Source organism: Pelobates fuscus, chromosome 10 (assembly GCF_036172605.1).
Source record: "Pelobates fuscus isolate aPelFus1 chromosome 10, aPelFus1.pri, whole genome shotgun sequence".
In the NCBI taxonomy this organism is placed as follows: domain Eukaryota; kingdom Metazoa; phylum Chordata; class Amphibia; order Anura; family Pelobatidae; genus Pelobates; species Pelobates fuscus.
Genome location: NC_086326.1, coordinates 30289061 through 30312959, shown reverse-complemented (window position 1 = coordinate 30312959; position 23899 = coordinate 30289061). Strand labels below are relative to the sequence as shown.

At 43.4% G+C, this 23899-nt stretch overlaps 1 protein-coding gene across 1 annotated transcript in view; it reads right to left on the bottom strand.

Annotated features, from left to right (window-relative positions):
- Positions 1-13475, bottom strand: part of NT5C2 (5'-nucleotidase, cytosolic II) — a 67410-nt gene extending 53935 nt beyond the window's left edge. The window contains exon 1 of the mRNA XM_063434078.1: positions 13404-13475. The gene's annotated coding sequence lies outside the window, so the exon portion shown is untranslated. The remainder of the gene's footprint in view (positions 1-13403) is intronic.
- Between the last annotated feature and the right edge of the window lie 10424 nt (positions 13476-23899).

The window sequence follows — 23899 nt, the reverse complement described above, 5'->3', positions numbered from 1 at the left end:
GGATAAATGCTCACCTATGCAATGTTAGCACTTTCAAGCCTGCATGGCAATACCTTAAACTTTGGACCTAATCTCATGTTACCTCATTTTATGACGTCCTCTTTATTATGGTTGCCTTCTCAGCGCACTATATCAAAGCCATACGCTTATAACCTAAAGCGAACCTAGATATGTTATCCTATGTTGTATCATAAAGGCAACGTTTACTCATGTTACTTTCACAATTATACACAAATATGTTATTTTCTTTATGCTAGCCATCTTAGCTAAATATCACGCTGTTGGAATAACTGTTTAGTTGAGCATGCCAATTGTACAAAAAATGTGCGAATCCTCACGCCTGTGATTAATCTATGTAAATCCTGTGATACGCTGTTGTGGCGTTTGTTGATATGTCTGTAACCCCCCGCACTACAAAAATAAAGAAATAAATAAAAAAATATAAAAAAGATTATCACATACACTACCCTAAAAAATATATACTGTGAGACTACATTTTACTCTGTTATAGTTACGATTCTAGGAGTATCCAGGCGCCATTCTCTAATACTGGGGAAAATCGTTTGCCTCTTACCCAGGGCCCTACGAGACCACTGGTCTCTTCTTAAGCAGGTTTACGGCCTCAGGCTTCTGCAGTCATGGTCAGCTGACTGCTCTCACCCAATGAATTACATTCTGTGCGTGGAAATATGCACAGAATTAACGTTAGCCAGCCCAGAGCTCTTGTTCTGTACTGGTTAATGCCACCTAATAAATTGCTGCCGGAGGTGGATTAAGACTACCGGCAGAAGTGGTTAAACCCAGCAGGCGCACTGTTTCATAGCGAAACAAAAAATAAGATCATGGTGAAGCCCATGGCGGCTGCACAAGAGTGATGGGAATTTTAGTGCAGGAGCCGCATATCTATGTAATATATACATTTAGATTTGGTTAAATCGTTAACCATACCCTATCTATATTTAAAAATAAAAAAGCAAAATTATATATATATTTTAATATAGTTAGGGTATGGTTAAAGATGTAACCAGGCCTAAATGTAAAAACTTAAAAGGTAAAATCTGTAATACAGAATAATAAAAATAAATCAGTAGCATCTACTAAAGGGCTTTTGACTTTCCATATAGACCTGGAAGGTAAAAAGGTCTCTAAAGGTGTAAAGTTCAGAAATAAACCATACACATGCACGTATCAGCAAAGAACAAGTCAACGAGTTCATCCAAATGTTACATTTCTTACATGTCACAGATGAGTGGACTAGAACAGGGCTGCAAGCAATATATATATATATATATACATATTTATGTTTTTACCTAAACAAATAAAAATCAATAAAATAATGAAATTGCTGTATGTTTTCTTAAACAGGTCTATGAGCATCTTAGTAAGTCCAGTAATATAGTGGCTATGCTGTACACACACTCCTTGCCTGATGCTGCACGATTCTTCAGAAGTGTATATGGTCCGATTTTTTTTTGATGGCAATGATAAATTGTGGGTGCTGTCCATTACCAAACCTCGCTTTCGCCGGATAAACCCTAACATATATGAAAGTGCTCTTGATAGGAGTTGTAGTTCACTCTAGCCCTCCTACTTAGCACACTATAACTAACCCGGTTTGTCTGGGTTGCTTGTCTAGCCAATAAGTATATGTCTAATAGAAACACCTTCACGAGCTACCTATACTTCCCATTTTGTTGATTTCCTTTTGCTTCAATGCAGAAACGTTAATTACATAATATAGCATTCAGTAGTTCATTGTTCATGTCTAGATCTCTCGTTATCTGCATTATTATATATTATAAACTCATGCAAACTCGCCATATGTTAGCTACGCTGGTGTTACATCCACCTAAACCATTGAGCACACACTTGCATGCATCGTTACCCAAGCATACAATGCCCACTCAGCCTTGTCCCTTCTCTACGACCGTACGTTTGCCTATACATCACACATATAGACCGGCTTGAATAGCTATTTTTTTTTTTTTTTTTTTTAAATGAGGCTGTTATGACTAGGAGCTTGTTCCATTGTTCTAGGACAACCTTGTTTTGTGTAAACCTTAACGAACTCCTTTCCTTTATGACGTGAATCAAATAAAAATAAAAAAAAGCAAATAAAAAATAAAAAATAAAAGCTTTTGCCAGGCAGTCCCACATGGTCCAAATTTTAGAGATAATGAGGAACTGAAAGATTACAACATAAACCGAGGGGGAGGTCATAGCATTGGATGGTGGAAGACTCTCCTCCCAGACCACCAACTGAAAATAGGTTGACAAAAACAGGAGGGGTCTGCCGTTAATGCAATCTTACAGAATAAACCGCAGTTGTTATGGTGCATGTGTGTGCTTTTAATGCAAAAATAAATAAGATAATTGCAGTGAAATACAGAATTCAAAGATTCAAAAAAGATTCAAAAATGTACACACAGTAGGCCTGAAGGATGTATGGTGCAAATCTGCAAAAAAAAAATTAAAAAAATTAAAAGAAACAGGGAGGTTTTAGGTGCAGCGTACTATGGGTGTATTTTGGCATTGTGATCTATGGAACAGTTTTCTAACTGACTCTGCTTTCTATAAACAATACCAGGGTCAGCACTATAACAATATAGAAAGCTTAAGAAATGTCTCAAAACATGTGTTTATCATGTTCACCCTCTGACTATACAAATACAGAAAGCTTACTGTACAGATTGACACCACAACAGTGTGAAATGTATTTCAAATGAATCACAAGCAAGTGAAAGAGCTCAACCAGGGCTGGCTGAAAAGTGAGATCCCTGGCTTTTGAAAGACTACAACTCCCATGATGCTCAGTTCTACAATTGAGATATGTACGTTTTTGTCAATCCCTGACCTACACAATGTGCGGATGTGTGTAATAACATGAAACGTTGGACGAGAAATGTGACAGTGAAACAAAAACAAGCTTTAAAAAACAAACTTGTAGTTTAGCCACTAACCAGGAAGTTGTAGTGTGCTGACACAGTTGTAAAATGGAAATTAAAAATAGAGTGGCAGAATACATTCAACTCTATTTTGGCCAACGTTTCCTACTCTGATATCACGATGCAGATCACTGTTTAGTACATACATCCCAAAAAACACCTTAACCCCTTGCGCATTCAGCCGATGATGGGGAAAGGAGGAGGAGAGTCCCCAGCGCCGAGGGAGCCCGGCGCTGGAAAAAAGGTAAGGGATTAACCCCTTCCTCACCGTAGAGCCCGGCGGGAGGGGGGCCCAGAGGGTGAGGGGGACCCAAGGACCCTATAGAGCCAGGAAAACTAGTATGTTTTCCTGGCACTATAGTGGTCCTTTAAGAGTTCTGCTAATGGGTAACCACTTATATGATAGAAAACTGGTTTGAAGTTTGAGCACATAATGTTAAAAGAACACTCTGTTAATTGTCCATTTATTCACAATTTAGTAGATATATCCCCACTGAAAACATGTACGTATTAATTTATCTCTGTATGTTTTTATAAGGGTAATTCGAAAAAAAAATACAATTGCAAAAGCTGCAGCTCTCTTGTCTGCAGCTTTTTGTAAGCCCTGTCCTTCTAATCCCACCCAGACTGTCAGTTTGGGAAGGCAGGTGGGCGCCTGCTGCTTCCCTAAAAACAGGAAGAGAACCTCTATAATTGTCTGAGTGACAGCCACGGAGATGGTTCTGCTCAGAAGTACAAAGTGACAGTTTCTATTGAAAAAAGCACTTCAACAAGCCGCGGTGGTGGTGGTGGGTGTGGGTGGACTGTTCCTTTAATTACACAAAGCACTCCAGTTGCACTAGACTCAGAATTTATCTTTGGTGTATTGCTTTTTACAATTTGTTTACAATGTGGGCGTTGAAAGAAAGATCATTGTGTTTGACGATAGCTCAGGTAATAATTCTGGAACAATATGTTTATTTTCTGGAAAGTGGTTTAAAACCATCTGGCATTTGATTGATAAAAAAAAAAAAAAGAGAGACCCTAGCCCATCTCCATGTATATAAGTGCTTATAGTTACTAAGATCTGTAAAAAATGACTAATTCATGTGACCAGGGCATGTGAATCAGCTGGTAGCATGGCTGATATCAGGTTATTCACTCATCTCATTTAATGACTGAATATGTGAAAAGTGGCTGAACTACAAATTCCATAGGCACTTTAGCATCATAGTGTACCATTTGTGCCGATACCACCCTGGCATTAGAAACATCGATTTAGGAAAGCTACTGGTTCAAAATCAATTAAAAAAACATAAGGTCTAAAATAAAGAAATACCCAATAATAAATAGGAGGGCGCGTATATGCTGGGAAAACAAGATGCAATAAACATAAAAAAAAACTAAATTTAAATGAAGACAGATCTGTATACACATACATGCAATGATTAACTTCAAACATGCATTTTTAGATAATGGCAAGCTCAAGGGCAAGATGGACTTCCAGGAAAATATCCACCTTGACTCCATCTCACTGCTAAATATAGCAACATTAATTAGTTAGCTACACGATAAAATTATAGCACTTCTGTAAATGCCAAGTAATCGTCCCTCTGAGACCGAGATTGAAGTAGCGTTCTTCAAAAGAAACTGCACACTCACACAGAAGGGGTGTCATTGGGAGCCTGATTATACTACTGAATCAGCTCCTTGTAAGAACTCAAGGAGGCTTGTGTTTTAATGATTTGCTGTATGATAGGTATTCATTTATTTCGTTTTAGCCAAAGGGTGTCGAAAATAGGCAGACCGGCACTTTAAAGTTGGCAAAGCATCATGGGAATTGTAAGTGTACAACACTCAGGATGAACATGAGAAATCTTAGTCATTTTGTTAAACAAGAGACAAGAATACGCAAACTGTGGAACGGGGGGAGGCCCAGACTTAGACTCACCACCCTGATGCAGCCCAAAGATAAGGGAGGGCTGGCCCTACCAGACTTTCATCTTTACTATGTCACCACTCACCTACAGAGGGTAATAGAGGGGTCAAAGGACGGAGTATTTAAACTATGGAAGATAGCGGAGGAGGCGGAGGCAGGTAAACCGATATCTGGGATCCCCTGGATGAGGGAGACCGCAGGTAGCCAGGAACTGTCAATTTACACGAAACACACCCTAGATGTATGGCGAAGGGTCTCGAAACATCGGGGACTGGCGCCGTACCCATCCCCATTGGTCCCGCTAACCCACAATGAAGCCTGCCCACCAGGCTTAGACCCACGGGCATTTAGGAACATCCTCCCAACCCCTACACCGCGCCTGCACCACATAATACGGAACGGGAAATGCAAACCGTTGTCGGACATGATGGGGGACGCTACCCCCACCTTCATGCACCGATTTAAACACACTCAACTCACAAATTTTGTCCGCACCCTACCCCAGGGACCAGCGCTCACAAGAGACCAAACCACGTTCGAAAAGATATGCATGCAACCAGCCCCAGCCCCACACGGCGTATCCCTACTATACTCCATGCTCCAAACTGAGACCCCACAGGAGACACCCCAATTAATGGGAAAATGGGAGGCGGCACTAGCCACCACATTCTCGGACACAGAGTGGGAAACCATGTGCTACCTTACACACCACTGCTCAGTACATAGCAAGACACAGGAAACGGCCTACAAGATACTGACAAACTGGTACAGGACACCACAGCTCCTTCATACAATAGACCCGACCCACCCTGACCTCTGCTGGAGGTGTGATAAGGACCTAGGCACCACAAAACACATCTGGTGGGACTGCGAGATGATCAGGCCATACTGGGAGGGGATCCACAAAATACTGGAGATATTCTCCGACGCGCCCCCCCCCTTGGAACCGGCAGCGATGCTACTCCACCATACAACCATGCCCAGATCACGCTACAAAAAATCTATGACTATTAGAATACTAAACGTAACAAAACAGATCCTTCCCCAGCTGTGGAAACAAAAGAAACTCCGTCTCTACTAATCTGGTTCAACCAAATGGAGGGACTCAGATCGATAGAGGAGCTGACTCTGGCAACCACGACCAATCCAACGACTCACACCGACATATGGACACACTGGATCCTAGAGATGGGAAAGGAAGACTTCCAACGTAAGCTCCGATACAACCAACAACCTGACACCGACCACTAGAAATTCATGACGACTATACAGAACCCAGACAATGACTTACCAGGAAACCACGACGCATCCCAATCCCACTGCGACGCCAGACCAGACACCCCCTCCCCCCTACTCCGCTACACCTGCCAAACCGACCAATGGGGCTGGGCGGGGGAATGGGCGCCCCCGATCACCCGACGGGCCGGAGATACAGAGGGGAGACAGAGACTAAATGGGAGCGAGGAAATCATAATCGACCTACAAGCGCACCACAATTGGGAAGGTGACAAAACCATTTGAAGGGCGACACACAACCTACCCAACATCAATCAAAGGGAGGACCGATCCGATCCTTGACACAGAGGGCCACAAGAGTTACCCTCCCCAAGCACCAGCCACCCACTGGGTTGGCACCGATAACATAAAAACAACGTTACCTACTACACAGGCAACTCATAACACACAGGTAATACCTTGGAGTAAATCACACAAAAAGACCTTCGAACCCATATGCTGGGGGGCGGGACTCGGGGGATGGGCGAGGGAGGGGGGGGGAGGAACACGACGCCCAACAAGTGAATGAACCATATCTTGCAATTGAGGCCTGCGCGCCAAAAAGCTATACACCTAATCATGGACCTGCGAGTCCACTGTAAGCTAAAAATTAATGTATACCTATTCACATCCCATTGTGCTTAACCTTGTATTTTCAGTATACTGCATATCTTTCCCTACTGCAATGATGTACTTGAAACTCACAAAAATGCTGATACACTATGAAAACAAACTCTTAATAAAAACGAAATTTACAAAAAAGAATACGCAAACTGTACTCCAGCTGTTGTTGAGTTGCAGCTTCCACAAGTTCCCTCAAGGGACTACATAGTTCACAGTTAGTTACAACACAGAAAAATGAAATGCTGCAGATTTAACACAGTTTTAGATATTATTCACGCTTCTTTTTTATTTTTTAGCAGAACTCCCTACATTTCCTGCATAGGAAACCAGACGTCCATCAAGCTTGCGATCCGTAATATACCACACCACTGTCAAACACCACATCCCTCTATACACTCAATATAAGTGCATAGCTTTGGGGGTAGCATACCACAATACAGAGTATATGACTGGCAAAGATCTGCATACCTCATTGCACAGAGTATATAAGGAGTAAAACTCTGCTTACCTCTATTCACACACACAATACATGAGTGACAAGGCTCTACGTACAGACACACACACACAGGACAAATCTATGCTTCAGTGTTTGTGACTAAGTGGCTACTAAAAAAGACTGGACATACCCCGTTTGCAATACCTTGGGTTGTCTACTATTGCAAATGGTATGCCATCATAGGGGTAATTTTCATTCTTGGGCTACCATAGAGTCTCAAAGGCAACGTAACCAGTCTGGCGAATTTCAATTTCAAATGTAACGTGCTATATTTGATCCTGTAAATTATATATATATTTTTTCAAATATTTTTATTTATATATAGGTGTATATATATATATAGTGATATATACGTATATATTTATGTATATAGATATATATATTATTTCGTTCTACGTGTATTTTGATATAAATATATATATATTAATATTACAATACAGTTAGAACGAAATAACACACATCTATATATTTTTTAATTATTTATTTTTTTAATTTTATTTTTTAAAATATTTACATATTTTTGTTTAATATTATATATATATATATTTAATCAGTATCAGTCTACATGTAATTTTTTATATATTTATATATTAATAGTAAAATACACCTAGACGGTGTATGTGTGTGTGTATATATACTTAGATCATATATATATATATATATATACACACACACATGATCTAAGTATATTATTATTTATTTTTTTTACACTGATTTAACTTTTAATTTAATTTAATTTATTTCCAGCCAGCAGGGGGACTACCTGTCATTACAGGCAGTCCCCCTGCTGGCAATGCAGCAGGCAGCTAACCCAGCCATGTGATTGTGAGGTCCTCGCAAGGACCTCACTCACTCTCACATGGACGGACGTGCCGCGGGGGGCTCCCTGGGAGTCCCCCCAACCGCGATTGCCGTCGTGGGATGGCCGGCGACCGCGTAAGTAAAAGAGCCGCTTAAAATAGGGCGTAATAGTACGCCCTCCAGTCTTAAGGGGTTCATTTATTACCTTTTTTTTTTTTACTTTTTAAACTTTTTTTCACCAGCAAGGGGACTGCCTGTCAGTTCAGGCAGTCCCCCTGCTGGCAGCACTGTGGACACCTATTGCAGCCAAATGACCACTCATTTAGAGCCCCTGGGGGTCCAAAATTGCAGAGGGGGGACCGATCACCGGCGGGGGAACGGCAGCGATCGGTAAGTACATGGGGAGGAAGAGGGAGGGAAGGGGTTAAATGATTTTTTTAAAATTTACATTTTTATGTATTTATATTTACTGAGTGCTTCAACCCCTCTAGGCACTCAGTACAGGCAGAGCATCAGAAGCCTGCCTGATGGCTTCCAATGCTCTGCCTCACTGCCAGGCTCCACGTGGTGCAACCCGGAAGTGATTGCTCCATGCGGAGCGATCACCCGGTGTTCTCCGGTGGCTAGGCAGTGAGAGGGGGTATTGCAGCGATGCCTCGACAACAAGAAATCAAGAAAACCGGTCCCAAATAGTTGAATCTACTGTTCCTCAAATAGCAGGGACAAGTGACAAGTCAAAGTTAAAAAGAAAAGCGCACACAAGGCTTCCCAATCTTCTTCTCAAACAAAGAAAAGAAAATATGATGACAGCTACTTATCATTTGGATTCATAAGTGCCAGACATAAACATTTTCCTCATGCACAATGCGTACTTTGCAAGAAAATATTGGCAAACTGTTCGTTAGCACCTGCTAAATTACGTCGTCATTTTGAGCAAAACCACGCAGAGCACAAAGACATTGGCTTTTTTGTTGTTTTTTTTAAGCGAAAGCGTCAGGAGTATCATAAGACTTAACAGTTTATGCGCCAAATATTTAAAAATTATAATAAAAAAAGCCACTAATTAAAAGGTTTGTGCTACGTCGCAATTTTTTTTCCTGGGGTTTCACGATTTTGGTATACTGTGTCAAAGGGTTCCACAGGAAAAATTTATTGGGAACCGCTGCTCTAGACAACAAATATTCTAATGTCAGGTCAATCAGAACACTAAATGACAACTGTTAATGTAATGGAGCAAATACTTGCAGCCTACTATATTAAATATTCCACTGTTGATCCCTGCATTCATTTCTAAAACACTTTCATATTGCTTCTTCCCTGTGTGTAAGACGTTCAAATACATAAGACTGAGTCAGCCTGGTACTTCCCTAATGTTCTCACATTCTCAGAGCAGAAATACCGTGCACATAACATCCTAATAAAACCATTTTCACTTTGAAAATGTCAGCATTAAAACGTTTAAAAGAAAAATGCTATTAAATAGGATAAAGTTACATCTACATTACATTGACACGACCGCAGAAACATAAAACAACACATGAAAAGCACTTGCAGTGTCCCCAAAGTTGCCAGTTTGTGGGGATTTAAGATTAGGTGGTTTAAAGGGACACTATGGGCCTACAGACCACTTTAGCTCATTGAAGTGGTCTGGGTGCACTGTCCCAGGACCCTTAACCTTGCAATTGTAATTATTGCAGTTTTTGATAAACTGCAATGCTTACATTCGATTTTGGATATCTACCAGACAGCCACTAGAGAGACTTCCAAGTGTTTATGTGACTTTTGGTCGCCTGACGTTGGACGTCCTCATGCTATGCATGAGAAAATCCAGCGTCACCCAAAACCTCATAGGAAAGGACTATACATTATACACGCGCATGTGCAATAGGTTTCCTCCACTGGCTAATGTCGGCGGAGGGGGGGCAGAGACGGAGTCTGAATCCAGCAACAAGGGACATCGGCGCTGGAAAAAAAAAAAGTGACAGAAGGGGGGTAGGCGCTAAGGAGCTATACTACTAGGACAACACCTTTGTTTTCCTAGCACTACAGTTTCTCTTTAAGCAGTTTAAAGTATGCAGGTAATTACATTTAAGGCCCTCTGGATTTTGATAAATTAAGAATCATGAGAGTTGCAGTGTAAAGCAACTTAAAAGCTAGCTGGCCCAAAAGCCTAAACCACCGTAATCCTACCCAAATCCTAAAATTGCCTTATCTTTGTGGTAGTTTTACAGCAGAGAGGGGTTTATTCATTACATTTCAAATTGTAGAAATTAGTTGAGCTATAGTCACAGCGTGGCAATTTAATCTGAAATTTGTCATTCGGATATTAAATTTGGTGCAAATCTGAGTTTAGTGCAGGGGTAAGCAGCCCTCTAGAATAGATGTTGTGGACTACATCTAACACAATGCTTTTATCGCCACAATGCTGGCAAAGCATCAAGGGAGGTACAGCCTACAACATCTGGATAGTGAAAGTCGCCTACTCCTGGTTTAGAGACTAACTCCGAGTGACCTTAGCCGCAATTCAAATGCAGCATCATTTACAGCATTGCCGTATTTAAAGTGGAAATTTAAAACATGCCTATTTAATGGCGGGATTTTAAATGTATACATTTTCAACCAGACAATGTACGTCTGTGCAACATGATCTATTATCCTCTCTGTCCAACATCATACTCCACAGATCCAGGAATACCAATGTCAGACTCTCCTGTCTGTGAACATTGTGCAAAAATGTGATCCTTTTCTCTCTGTATAACAGTGCAAATAACACATCACGCAATGCACATCCCTGAACAGGTAAGTCATCCACTCTCTAGTTTCTAAGGCAAGATCCACTTCTGTCTACTGCACCCTAAAAGTAAGAAATATCATCTTGTAAAATATGGATCCTCTTTCTATATAACCAACAATCAAATAATCCCTTTACTTATACACCAACAAAATCTCTTCTGTATATCTGCAATGACATCCAATTTCCCCAGAAAACACATTGAGGCCAGATCATCTCTGTATAACACCATACCCGAACATCATCTCTGTATAACACCATACCCGAACATCATCTCTGTATAACACCATACCCGAACATCATCTCTGTATAACACCATACCCGAACATCATCTCTGTATAACACCATACGCAAACATCATCTCTGTATAACACCATACGCAAACATCATCTCTGTATAACACCATACGCAAACATCATCTCTGTATAACACCATACGCAAACATCATCTCTGTATAACACCATACTCGAACATCATCTCTGTATAACACCATACCCGAACATCATCTCTGTATAACACCATACCCGAACATCATCTCTGTATAACACCATACCCGAACATCATCTCTGTATAACACCATACCCGAACATCATCTCTGTATAACACCATACCCGAACATCATCTCTGTATAACACCATACCCGAACATCATCTCTGTATAACACCATACCCGAACATCATCTCTGTATAACACCATACCCGAACATCATCTCTGTATAACACCATACTCGAACATCATCTCTGTATAACACCATAGCCGAACATCATCTCTGTATAACACCATAGCCGATCATCATCTCTGTATAACACCATAGCCGAACATCATCTCTGTATAACACCATAGCCGAACATCATCTCTGTATAACACCATAGCCGAACATCATCTCTGTATAACACCATAGCCGAACATCATCTCTGTATAACACCATACCCGAACATCATCTCTGTATAACACCATACCCGAACATCATCTCTGTATAACACCATACCCGAACATCATCTCTGTATAACACCATACCCAAACATCATCTCTGTATAACACCATACCCGAACATCATCTCTGTATAACACCATACCCAAACATCATCTCTGTATAACACCATACCCAAACATCATCTCTGTATAACACCATACCCTACCAAGACATGCATGTTATTAGAGAATACACCATACCAGAACATCTCTCTGTATAATACCATATTCCACCAAGATCTAAACATTACTAGAGATACACCAATACCAGACCTACTTCTCTCTGTGTAACACCCTGTTATTACTAAGCAAGTCTCCCTTCCTATACAAACTAGCAAGTTCACATAGCACCATTATCTCATGATACGTAGTGCAGCCAGGTCACATTTATAGACACCCGTCACACATCACCCCAAAACCAATGTACCCCAATTCCCATCAATGACAAACGCCAATGCACATCACAGACCCAGAGTACCCCAAATCCCATCAAAGGACCAGTGTACCCCAATCCCATCACAGGACCAGTGTACCCCAATGCCCATCACAGGACCAGTGTACCCCAATGCCCATCACAGGACCAGTGTACCCCAAATCCCATCACAGGACCAGTGTACCCCAATTCCCATCAGAGACCCTGTGTACCCCAACCCCCATCACAGACCCAGTGTACCCCAATCCCCATCACAGACCCAGTGTACCCCAATCCCCATCACAGACCCAGTGTACCCCAATCCCCATCACAGACCCAGTGTACCCCAATCTCCATCAAAGGACCAGTGTACCCCAATCTCCATCAAAGGACCAGTGTACCCCAATCTACATCACAGGACCAGTGTACCCCAATCTCCAAAGGACCAGTGTACCCCAATCCCACACTCGGTGTACCCCCATCCCACACCCGGTGTACCCCCATCCCACACCCGGTGTACCCCCATCCCACACTCGGTGTACCCCAATCCCACACTCGGTGTACCCCAATCCCACACTCGGTGTACCCCAATCCCACACTCGGTGTACCCCAATCCCACACTCGGTGTACCCCAATCCCACACTCGGTGTACCCCAATCCCACACCCAGTGTACCCCCATCCAACACCCAGTGTACCCCCATCCCACACTCAGTGTACCCCCATCCCACACCCAGTGTACTCCCATCCCACACCCAGTGTACCCCCATCCCACACTCAGTGTACCCCCATCCCACACTCAGTGTACTCCCATCCCACACCCAGTGTACCCCCATCCCACACTCAGTGTACCCCCATCCCACACTCAGTGTACCCCGATCTCACACTCAGTGAACCCCCATCCCACACCCAGTGTACCCCCATCCCACACCCAGTGAACCCCCATCCCACACCCAGTGTACCCCCATCCCACACACAGTGTACCCCAATCCCATCCCACTATAGTTGTTATAACTGCCATGCCGGAGCCCAGCTCCCCTGCCAGCCCTCACCCTCTCTATAAAGCAGGCATGCTGGCAGACCGCCTGTGTCCCCCATATACCAGCTGTCAGGCACTATATAGAGGTAAAGGACTGTCTCTGTATAAGAGCAGCTCAGTGTCCGTCACTCACCTTCCGCTCCTCTCTGTAACTGCACTGAGAGCCGCACCGCGCATGCGCACAGCCCCGGCCGCAGGGAGCGGAGACAATTCTCGACCCAGCTCCGAACGCACAGCCCGGCAGCTGTCATTACCCGCGTCACGGAGACACGTCACTGCCCACGCTCCCTAGTCCCTCCCATATGGCTTGCTTGCCTTTCACACAGAGGGGTGCTGTCAGTGTGCAGCCTTCATCCATCTCTAGGGACTGTCAGTGTACTCACAGCACAGCCTTCATCCATCTATAGGGACTGTCAGTGTACTCACAGCACAGCCTTCATCCATCTCCAGGGGCTGTCAGTGTGCTCACAGCACAGCCTTCATCCATCTCCAGGGACTGTCAGTGTGCTCACAGCACAGCCTTAATCCATCTCTAGGGACTGTCAGTGTGCTCACAGCCTTCATCCATCTCTAGGGACTGTCAGTGTGCTCACAGCACAGCCTTCATCCATCTCTAGGGACTGTCAGTGTGCTCACAGCCTTAATCCATCTCTAGGGACTGTCAGTGTGCTCACAGCCTTCATCCATCTCTAGGGACTGTCAGTGTGCTCACAGCCTTCATCCATCTCTAGGGACTGTCAGTGTGCTCACAGCACAGCCTTCATCCATCTCTAGGGACTGTCAGTGTGCTCACAGCACAGCCTTCATCCATCTCTAGGGACTGTCAGTGTGCTCACAGCACAACTTTCGTCCATCTCTAGGAACTGTCAGTGTGCTCACAGCACAGCTTTCATCCATCTCTAGGAACTGTCAGTGTGCTCACAGCACAACTTTCGTCCATCTCTAGGAACTGTCAGTGTGCTCACAGCACAGCTTTCATCCATCTCTAGGAACTGTCAGTGTGCTCACAGCACAGCCTTCATCCATCTCTAGGGACTGTCAGTGTACTCACAGCACAGCTTTCATCCATCTCTAGGGACTGTCAGTGTGCTCACAGCACAGCCTTCATCCATCTCTAGGGACTGTCAGTGTGCTCACAGCACATCCTTCATCCATCTCTAGGGACTGTCAGTGTGCTCACAGCCTTCATCCTTCTCTGGGGACTGTCAGTGTGCTCACAGCCTTCATCCATCTCTAGGGACTGTCAGTGTGCTCACAGCACAGCCTTCATCCATCTCTAGGGACTGTCAGTGTGCTCACAGCACAGCCGTCATCCATCTCTAGGGACTGTCAGTGTGCTCACAGCACAGCCTTCATCCATCTCTAGGAACTGTCAGTGTGCTCACAGCACAGCCTTCATCCATCTCTAGGGACTGTCAGTGTACTCACAGCACAGCTTTCATCCATCTCTAGGGACTGTCCGTGTGCTCACAGCACAGCCTTCATCCATCTCCAGGGACTGTCAGTGTGCTCACAGCCTTCATCCATCTCTGGGGACTGTCAGTGTGCTCACAGCCTTCATCCATCTCTAGGGACTGTCAGTGTGCTCACAGCACAGCCGTCATCCATCTCTAAGGACTGTCAGTGTGCTCACAGCACAGCCTTCATCCATCTCTATGGACTGTCAGTGTGCTCACAGTACAGCCTTCATCCATCTCTAGGGACTCTCAGTGTGCTCACAGCACAGCCTTCATCCATCTCCAGGGACTGTCAGTGTGCTCACAGCCTTCATCCATCTCTAGGGACTGTCAGTGTGCTCACAGCCTTCATCCATCTCTAGGGACTGCCAGTGTGCTCACAGCCTTCATCCATCTCTAGGGACTGTCAGTGTGCTCACAGCCTTCATCCATCTCTAGGGACTGTCAGTGTGCTCACAGCACAGCCTTCATCCATCTCTAGGGACTGCCAGTGTGCTCACAGCACAGCCTCCATCCATCTCTAGGGACTGTCTGTGTTTACAGCACAGCCTTCATCCATCTCTAGGGACTGTCAGTGTGCTCACAGCACAGCCTTCATCCATCTCTAGGGACTGTCAGTGTGCTCACATCACAGCCTCCATCCATCTCTAGGGACTGTCTGTGTTTACAGCACAGCCTTCATCCATCTCTAGGGACTGTCAGTGTGCTCACAGCACAGCCTTCATCCATCTCTAGGGACTGTCAGTGTGCTCACAGCACAGCCGTCATCCATCTCTAGGGACTGTCAGTGTGCTCACAGCACAGCTTTCATCCATCTCTAGGAACTGTCAGTGTGCTCACAGCACAGCCTTCATCCATCTCTAGGGACTTTCAGTGTGCTCACAGCACAGCCTTCATCCATCTCTAGGGACTGTCAGTGTGCTCACAGCACAGCCTTCATCCATCTCCAGGGACTGTCATTGTGCTCACAGCCTTCATCCATCTCTAGGGACTGTCGGTGTGCTCACAGCACAGCCTTCATCCATCTCTAGGGACTGTCAGTGTGCTCACAGCACAGCCTTCATCCATCTCTAGGGACTGTCAGTGTGCTCACAGCACAGCCTTCATCCATCTCTAGGGACTGTCAGTGTGCTCACAGCACAGCCTTCATCCATCTCTAGGGACTGTCAGTGTGCTCACAGCAGAGCCTTCATCCATTTCTAGGGACTGTCAGTGTGCTCACAGCACAGCCTTCATCCATCTCTAGGGACTGTCAGTGTGCTCACATCACAGCCTTCATCCATCTCTAGGGACTGTCAGTGTGCTCACAGCACAGCCTTCCTCCATCTCTAGGGACTGTCAGTGTGCTCACAGCACAGCCTTCATCCATCTCTAGGGACTGTCAGTGTGCTCACAGCACATCCTTCATCCATCTCTAGGGACTGTCAGTGTACTCATAGCACAGCTTTCATCCATCTCTAGGGACTGTCAGTGTGCTCACAGCACAGCCTTCATCCATCTCCAGGGACTGTCAGTGTGCTCACAGCCTTCATCCATCTCTGGGGACTGTCAGTGTGCTCACAGCCTTCATCCATCTCTAGGGACTGTCAGTGTGCTCACAGCCTTCATCCATCTCTAGGGACTGTCAGTGTGCTCACAGCACAGCCTTCATCCATCTCTAGGGACTGTCAGTGTGCTCACAGCACAGCCTTCATCCATCTCTAGGGACTGTCAGTGTGCTCACAGCACAGCCTTCATCCATCTCTAGGGACTGTCAGTGTACTCAGCACAGCCTTCATCCATCTCTAGTGACTGTCAGTGTGCTCACAGCACAGCCTTCATCTATCTCTAGGGACCTTCAGTGTACTCAGCACAGCCTTCATCCATCTCTAGGGACTGTCAGTGTGCTCACAGCACAGCCTTCATCCATCTCTAGAGACATTCAGTGTGCTCACAGCACAGCCTTCATCCATCTCTAGGGACTGTCCGTGTGCTCACAGCACAGCCTTCATCCATTTCTAGGGACTGTCCGTGTACTCACAGCACAGCTTTCATCCACCTCTAGGGACTGTCAGTGTGCTCACAGCACAACCTTCATCCATCTCTAGGGACTGTCAGTGTGCTCATAGCACAGCCTTCATCCATCTCTAGGGACTGTCAGTGTGCTCACAGCACAGCCTTCATCCATCTCTAGGGACTGTCAGTGTGCTCACAGCACAGCCTTCATCCATCTCTAGGGACTGTCAGTGTGCTCACAGCAGAGCCTTCATCCATTTCTAGGGACTGTCAGTGTGCTCACAGCACAGCCTTCATCCATCTCTAGGGACTGTCAGTGTGCTCACATCACAGCCTTCATCCATCTCTAGGGACTGTCAGTGTGCTCACAGCACAGCCTTCCTCCATCTCTAGGGACTGTCAGTGTGCTCACAGCACAGCCTTCATCCATCTCTAGGGACTGTCAGTGTGCTCACAGCACATCCTTCATCCATCTCTAGGGACTGTCAGTGTACTCATAGCACAGCTTTCATCCATCTCTAGGGACTGTCAGTGTGCTCACAGCACAGCCTTCATCCATCTCCAGGGACTGTCAGTGTGCTCACAGCCTTCATCCATCTCTGGGGACTGTCAGTGTGCTCACAGCCTTCATCCATCTCTAGGGACTGTCAGTGTGCTCACAGCACAGCCTTCATCCATCTCTAGGGACTGTCAGTGTGCTCACAGCACAGCCTTCATCCATCTCTAGGGACTGTCAGTGTGCTCACAGCACAGCCTTCATCCATCTCTAGGGACTGTCAGTGTGCTCACAGCACAGCCTTCATCCATCTCTAGGGACTGTCAGTGTACTCAGCACAGCCTTCATCCATCTCTAGTGACTGTCAGTGTGCTCACAGCACAGCCTTCATCTATCTCTAGGGACCTTCAGTGTACTCAGCACAGCCTTCATCCATCTCTAGGGACTGTCAGTGTGCTCACAGCACAGCCTTCATCCATCTCTAGAGACATTCAGTGTGCTCACAGCACAGCCTTCATCCATCTCTAGGGACTGTCAGTGTACTCAGCACAGCCTTCATCCATCTCTAGGGACTGTCCGTGTGCTCACAGCACAGCCTTCATCCATTTCTAGGGACTGTCCGTGTACTCACAGCATAGCTTTCATCCACCTCTAGGGACTGTCAGTGTGCTCACAGCACAACCTTCATCCATCTCTAGGGACTGTCAGTGTGCTCATAGCACAGCCTTCATCCATCTCTAGGGACTGTCAGTGTGCTCATAGCACAGCCTTCATCCATCTCTAGGGACTGTCCGTGTGCTCACAGCACAGCCTTAATTCATCTCTAGGGATTATTCACTAAACTGTGCGTTCTGGACCATAGATAAGGGCATTGGAAACCAAATATATGAACTGGCAAGTATATTTATAGATTATTTAAAGGGACTCTATAGTTACCAGAACAACTGTTTATTGTAGTTGTTCTGGTGAGTAGAATCATTACCGTCAAGGGACACTATAGTCACCAAAACAACTTTAATTTAATGAAGCAGTTTTGGTATATAGATAGAAACATAGAAACATAGAATGTGACGGCAGATAAGAACCATTCGGCCCATCTAGTCTGCCCAGTTTTCTAAATACTTTCATTAGTCCCTGGCCTTATCTTATAATTAGGATAGCCTTATGCCTATCCCACGCATGCTTAAACTCCTTTACTGTGTTAACCTCTACCACTTCAGCTGGAAGGCTATTCCATGCATCCACTACCCTCTCAGTAAAGTAATACTTCCTGATATTATTTTTAAACCTTTGTCCCTCTAATTTAAGACTATGTCCTCTTGTTGTGGTAGTTTTTCTTCTTTTAAATATAGCCTCCTCCTTTACTGTGTTGATTCCCTTTATGTATTTAAATGTTTCTATCATATCCCCCCTGTCTCGTCTTTCCTCCAAGCTATACATGTTAAGATCCTTTAACCTTTCCTGGTAAGTTTTATCCTGCAATCCATGAACCAGTTTAGTAGCCCTTCTTTGAACTCTCTCGAAGGTATCAATATCCTTCTGAAGATATGGTCTCCAGTACTGTGTACAGTACTCCAAGTGAGGTCTCACCAGTGTTCTGTACAATGGCATGAGCACTTCCCTCTCATGCCCCCACAGTCTCCCTGCTCAGTTCTCAGCTATTTAGGAGTTAAATCCCTTTGTTCATGCAGCCATAGCCACACCTCCCTGCATGTGACTTACACAGTTTTCCTAAACACTTCCTTTATAGAGAGATATAATGTTTAAACTTACTTTATTACACCTGCTTGATTTGCAATGTCTTGTATCCTGGTAATAGCCTTCTACACACTGCAGGAGCCTTCTGCGTGTGATTAAAGTTCAATTTATAAATAAATAATTTTCTGTGCAGGAGATAAAAGCTTCTAAAGCAAGTTAAAGGGACACTATAGTCACCTGAACAACTACAGCTTAGTGTATTTGTTCAGGTGAGATCTATAGCTCCCTGCAGGCATCTAATGTAAACACTGTATTTTCAGAGAAAATACAGTGTTTACATTGATTGATAGGAATACCTCCAGTGGCCGTCACTCAGACGGCCACCAGAGGGACTTCCTATCATGTAGGGCCCTAAAAAAACCCTGTACACGTCAGACGTATTAAGATACGTCTGACGTGTGCAGGAGAGAGAAGGCACTGTGTGCGCGCCTTCTCTCTCCAGCCTGTCAGAGAGGAGAGGGGGCGGGCAAAGACAGTCAGCTCTGCTCGCGGCCGCGCACATGCGCAGTAGTGCACTCAGGACTTCAGAGGGCGGCATTCATGCCGCCCTCTGAAGTATGTGCGCATGTGCGGAAAGCTGCGCATGCGCACAAGGGAGCAATGAGGCTTCCAAATGGAAGCGTCTGATTGCTCCCTGCTCGCGCCCGCCTATTTCATCATTTTGACGAAATAGGGGGCGCGGCTTCACAAGGCTCCCGGCGCTGGAACCAGGTAAGTAAATTCGGCTGCCTGGAGAGTACCTTTAACATCTGACTGAAAATTAAAGCTTTTTTTTTTTTAATGCACGTGGTGTGTGTCACAGCCAGGTTTGGTGTGAGGAGGGCTGCATGGACGAAAAAAGTGATTTAACTCTTAAAATGCAGGGATTTGAGCATTGTGACCACAGGGATATGATCTATACACTTAAACTGCTTCATTAAGCTAAAGTTGTTTTTTTATGCCTATAGAGTCCCTTTAAATGGTTACTACAACCACCATGAAATTCTGTCTATTCAAAGAAATATTGGATTCAAAGTAAATTCAAGAGAATAAGTGACAAGTGCCAAAGTAGACATTTTCAACTAAAGTAACAAAGTTTTCTAAAAGGGTTGGAGGAGTAATTATTTAACTCTCTATAGCACTGCTGAGTTCATTGAGTTCACTGAGTTCATGTTTTATCGAGACAACTTTTTTAAAGAGATATAAGTCACTTGTCAGCTTTGCACTGAATGACACTAACTGCTTAAAGTGAAATTGTCCCTCTCTGGAAATCATGCTGTTGAATGAAAAATTGAGAATCACTTAACGTGTGTTCATTTTTTCTTTCATGTGATGCTTCATTTTCTTCTAAAATGTAAAAAAAATATATATATATATATAGTAGGATGTAATAACTTATTGTCTTGTGAGTGCGGCTACATGGAAAAACCTGTAAAACTTTTTGTGCCCTGCAAAGGATCTCAGAGAACTTGGCTTGGCGCTGGATTTAAATTAAGGCCTGATGCTGGATTCAAAGTAAATTCCAGAGAATAAGTGACAAGTGCCCAAGTAGACATTTTTAACTAAAATGACAAAGTTTTCTAAAAGGGTTGGAGGAGTAACTCTTTAACTCTCTATAGCACTGCTGAGTTCACTGAGTTCATGTTTTATCGAGACAACATTTTTGTAAAAGATATGTCACTTGTCAGCTTTGCACTGAATGACACTAACTGCTTAAAGTGAAATCATGCTGTTGAATGAAAAATTGAGAATCACTTAACGTGTGTTCATTTTTTCTTTCATGTGATGCTTCATTTTCTTTTAAAATGTAAAAAAATGTTTTTAAATATAGTAGGAAACATCACAATCCAGTTTAATACAAAAAATGATACTGCACTCAAAATAAGGCAAAAATTAGTACGTATTTAATCATAGATAATGAGACAATTTCATATATATACACAAAAAAGATGAAAAAAGATGGATACTATATATGACAAGTATCCTATGGCAACCAATGTAATGTCATGTAAAAAAACACAATATCCTTACAAGAGTTTGAATTCATATCGGTATTCAAAAGTTAAATTCATATAGTTATAATAGACGTTGTAATGGTGTGAAAAATTCTCAATCTGGGATATAGACCAATATGGACAGGTAAGTATATACAGTATATACAATATATACAATAATGGCAAAAAATGAAAGAAAATAGAAAAAAGTGAAAAAAATTGAAAAAATTGAAAAAATGAGAAAAAATGAAAAAAGAGAGAAAAATAAGTGAAAAAAAGTTTGAAAAAAAGTTTGAAAAAATGTATATACAGTCACCAGTGTGTACACACTATTGCATATGGATCGATCTCACCAGTATGTTCTGCTGAAAAAAGGAAAACATCCAGTCCCAAATATGACTGTCCTCGTTATTGATTGCACACTGTTCCCCTCTGTTGCTGTTACTTGGTGATGATGAATTTAGTCGATACTTGGTAAGTTCTTGGTAAGTTTTGGGTGAGTCTTTAACCGGTCCGGGTCAGGTATATTCCAGAATGTCGACTCTTGCGTCAGATAAATGGGCTGCGCGCTCGGGACCCTTCAGCCCCTTCAATGGCCCTGTGTGAGTAAAATAAAGTAGTAAGTCCCTTATTTATGCCCCTTATTCGGCGCGCCCGCTTGTTCGCGCGGGTCGCGTCCGAATGACGTAATGACGCACATGACGTCATTACGTGCTCCCCTCCGTGTGCGTATGCGTGTATAATTTTCGCCTGCGCATGCGTCTTCCCGCTGACTGCGGTCTACCACAGGTAGATTACTCCAAACAGAGTATATGATACCAGGATCATGGTGTTGGTTATTGTACAGAAATAACAAGATATTAAACAAAATATAATATATACAAAAAATAATATATACAAAAAAGTGTAAACTGAGGGGACTATGGACACAAATACATACTCTTAATATATTTATAAAAAACACAGAAAGAATACATGACAAAACCTGCAAATATTTTGCAGGATATATAGAGGGGTATTTCTTTGAATATGAGAGGAATCCAGTTTAGTCCTGACACAGCAGCCAGTGCACACAGTGCAAGGGAGGAGGACAGACACACTGCGACAGGTTTAGCCACGTTCTTTTATTTATAATCTTTTTTTATTAATTTATTACATTTTTCTTAAAATGGTCTATAAAGTTTTCACTCTCGCTATCTAAACTCTGCTTCTTCTTTTTTTTTCTTTTTTCGGAAAAAAACATTCCAGAAAAGACTGCCCAATATAGAATTATATTGGGAATGGGGAGGGGGGAGCATTAAAATTAGAATGTTAGGTACATTGCTTGGGTCCTTGGGATGTACTGAGCCCCAGATATTCTGTGCTATTCATCTTATACAACATATACTAAAGCCGAAATAATGCTTCACTGTTCTGTCTCTTTTTTTTTAGGGCATGGATGATAATTTAGACTTAATTCAATAAAAGATGCTGCTCTATGGTTTGTACCAGACCACCCATAAATATCAAATCATATCAAAAGATTCCATCCACTAAGATTGTATCTAGAACAAACTTCAAAAGGGTATCAGGCATTCGGACATGCCATATGGAGATGACTAAGCTTCGCACACATGCACACCCTGCTACAAATCCAGACATGTCCAATGCTGATCAATAAGAAAACAAACCTGCAACGCAAACAGAAGATATAGTAAGGGAACCGTTAATAGACCATGCCTTGTGTCAACATTATTATAACACAGGTACCCACTGTCGGTTATTCATGCATATTGTCTCTATCTCCATCCACTTGGAATAGACATTGGCATTGAACCCAGTGGTGGCACTTATACTTTGGATAGATCTGTCCTACTCCCTGCTGACCCCTGTGCTCTCTCAGTCTCCATTGATCCAGGTGCTCTCTCTTTCTCCCTGTTCATCAGGTTGTCCCTCCGTCTACCTGTTTCTCCTAATTTCTCTCTCTAATCCTCTCATTTTAAGATTTGCTTTTAAACTCTAGTGCTGTAAACTTCCCCACTTCTTGCATCCCCTACCGTCTCCGGAATTCCTTACTTCACCCCTGAGATCCTTGTGCCCTATGGATTCCCTAATGCACCCATCACATAATCTTATGCTACCTGCTTCCCCTACAGGTCAACGTGCTGCATTTTTCTGCTGTTATTATGCATGTCACTATGATAACCCCATCTGATTCTTGTACATCATTCATTTTTTTAAAAAAGCGCCAACATATTCCACAGCGCTGTTCAATGGGACATCTTCCATCCCCTGCAATGATAGCATTTCATACAGACCTCGTGGTTTCTCCTTTTCCCTTCTACACTTAAAGTGACACTCTAAGCACCAAAACAACTTTATCTTAAAGGAACACTCTGGGCACCATAACAGTTTCATCAAAATTAAGTTGTTATGGTATCTCAAGGCTCCCGGATTCTTTTTTTACCTGAAGGGGCTAAACCGTTCTGATACCATTTAATCCCTAAGTTTGCCTTCAGCACCAGATCTCTTATTTCCCCAGTGGCCTCTGACATCCGCTGATTGGCTAGAGGGGTCAAATGATGCTCTAAAAGTCAATCAGTAGCGCCTAACTCATTTAACCCCTTAAGGACACATGACATGTGTGACATGTCATGATTCCCTTTTATTCCAGAAGTTTGGTCCTTAAGGGGTTAAAAAAAAAAAAAGGGTACGTACCTTTTTTGGCATTAGTTCCAAGAAATGATTACAGAAAACTTTTTACTAAAACTAAATTGCTCATGTTACCTTTTATATAATAATAACTACATCACTGCTATGTGTGTATACAACAAAGAACCACATGACCACAGTGATTTAGCTTGTCAAAATCTTTATTTACATAATTCCATTTTTTTGTATACATGTAAATAAAACAATTACATTGTATCTTTTTTAATTATTATTGTTATTACTAAGATCACCCCCCAAT